The sequence below is a fragment of the Zingiber officinale genome, chromosome 3B (assembly GCF_018446385.1).
Source record: "Zingiber officinale cultivar Zhangliang chromosome 3B, Zo_v1.1, whole genome shotgun sequence".
In the NCBI taxonomy this organism is placed as follows: Eukaryota; Viridiplantae; Streptophyta; class Magnoliopsida; order Zingiberales; family Zingiberaceae; genus Zingiber; species Zingiber officinale.
In genome coordinates, this window is record NC_055991.1 from 118,152,447 (window position 1) to 118,154,817 (window position 2,371).

At 44.0% G+C, this 2,371-nt stretch overlaps 1 long non-coding RNA gene across 1 annotated transcript; it reads left to right on the top strand.

Annotated features, from left to right (window-relative positions):
• Positions 1–580: 580 nt before the first annotated feature.
• On the top strand, positions 581–1,751 carry LOC121968555. The gene is made up of 3 exons (XR_006108212.1): positions 581–1,203; positions 1,301–1,461; positions 1,694–1,751. It is a non-coding gene; the product is annotated as an uncharacterized LOC121968555 (long non-coding RNA).
• Positions 1,752–2,371: the final 620 nt, after the last annotated feature.

Genomic DNA, 2,371 nt, shown 5'->3' on the forward strand with positions numbered 1-2,371 from the left:
AGGCATGCACGATGTATTCCACATGTCTATGTTGAGGAGATACATACCCGACCTGACACATGTGCTGACAGATGTCGCAGTTCCCCTTCAGCCTGACGTCGCTTATGAGGAGGTTCCGGTACGGATTCTAGACCGGAAAGAGCGTCAGTTGCGGAACAGGACAATCCGACTGGTTAAAGTCGGATGACAGCATCATTCGGACGAGAAGGCTACTTAGGAGCTCGAGGATACTATCCGAGCTCGATACCCCCATCTTTTCACTTGAAGTATGTGATTTAATTTACCGTTCAGCATTTATACTTTATATCTGTTGTTAGTATTTGCTGATGGTAGATAACGAAATTTGGGGACCAAATTTTTATTAGTGGGGGAGAATGTAAAATACCGAAAAATGGCGAATAATAATAAGGGAATTTTCCAGAATTTTTGAAAAATTTTCGGGAATTTTTCGGAGCTCGTATGAACAAGTTTACGGGGATAAAAATGGGGCCCGGAAAATTCTATTTAGACTACCCCGTTTTAACAAGGAAAAGTTGAATTTATTTATTCATTTCTTTTTCTTTACTTTGTTTTCGCCGAACCTTTTCTCCCCGCGCGCTCTTCTTCTTCCCCCGTCGAACCCAAGCCCTAACCACTCCTCTTCGGTTTCCTTTCTCCTTCCCCAAGCATAAAGCTGTGATTCTCCTCTCCTCTTACTTCTCTTCTCCACTCACTACAGACAGTAGCCATCCCAACCCGACCTTCTTCACTTTCTCCTCCGCCCGAAGCCAGGTCGCCCGACAGACGCCGACGCCACTGCCGCTCCTCTTCCCCCAAGCGCCGGCGACGATTTGCCACCGCTGACCTACATCGCCAGCGACGCCGAGCACCCCTGCACAGCGCCGCTGCCGCACGGAGGTGCCGCCGGCATCCCCGGTGCCCTAGCGCCAGCAAACGGCCGCTCCCTCTGTTGTGATTTGGCAGCACCACTGACACCCCAATTTCCTCTTCCTCCTTGTTCTTCTCGACACCGATCAACACTCGAGAGCCGGCAGCCGATCTCCTCTTCGTTACTGTCGGTCTCCCTTCTTTCCTCTGTGACTATGTCGACCACTGGATTGGGCGACACCAGTCGGTCTTCTCCCATTGCTGCTCCCTCTGCCTTGTTCATAACCAGTGCAGCAACTAGGTTTCATCAGAGAGGAAATCTTGAGTCAGATTGAGGTAAGTATTCTAACCTCACTGGTAAATTGGGTGGTTGATTTCTGAGTAGTATTGATAGGTGTTGATAAATGAATCTTCTCTTCTTGATTTCGAGCAGTGAAGTATCCCGCAAGTGTTGGTGCTGTGGATCAACACTCAAGACTGTAATTATGATCGTGAGGTGAAGTAGGACTTGTTGTGGGGTTATTCTTGGTTCTGATCAGTCACTCCATTCAGTAGCTACTGATTCCAGCAGCAAGAACGACTGCGGAACTTGAGGTAAGGGTAGAGATACGATGTATATATTGAATTAGGGCTAAATCGGGTAAGATGTTATGATTGATTATGATTATTGCAAGTCTTAATTCGAATGGATTAGTTAGAATCGATTGAGTTAAATGATCTAATTAGGGTTTATAATTGGATCTGGATTTATGTTAGTTTGTCGAGGATTAGATTTAGCTAATTTATTTATATGTAATTAGCTAAATCTGGATACCATGTGTTACAGGACTTTGGTTCGAGACGAGCATCTCGACGTTGGATTTGACTGGATTTGACCTTCCTATTTGAGGTGGGTACCTCTTGACTTATCTTTTATGATATTGTCAATTGGATATGCATAGTATTTTATAGCTACAAGCAATGATCATGTTTGTCTTTGGTATGTCACGGTTTGATACCCATAGCATGTTCTGTTTTTGTCGCTTGTTATATATCCATGTTTATACCTCATGATTATTGCCATGAGTACCTTAGTTCCTAGAGTAAGTGGCATACCATGCTTTACTGAGTTTAGGACTAGATTCTGGATTTTTATTATCTGGCATGTGTACCTATATTTTTATATCATATCTGATCTGTGTACCTAGTCCCTTTTGCTTTGATCCATGTATATTGTTGGTACATATTTTATGGAGGTGGATATGTTCAGAACCTAGGTTGTTATACCATAGAGGACCTGTATACCCTAGATCTGTGGATTTGACTTACTGGTACTAGGGTACACATTTATATATATATATATGGATTTGGTTCAGGATATTGTCATGCTTAGTATCATCCACCATTCGCATGATTGCATGCTGCGCGATAGTCTGCTCTATTATTATTGAGCACATCGCCAGTTACATCACTGTCGGTGCTCCGTTGGTCCACTTATGGGTAGCGTGATGCAGCGTGGTAGCAC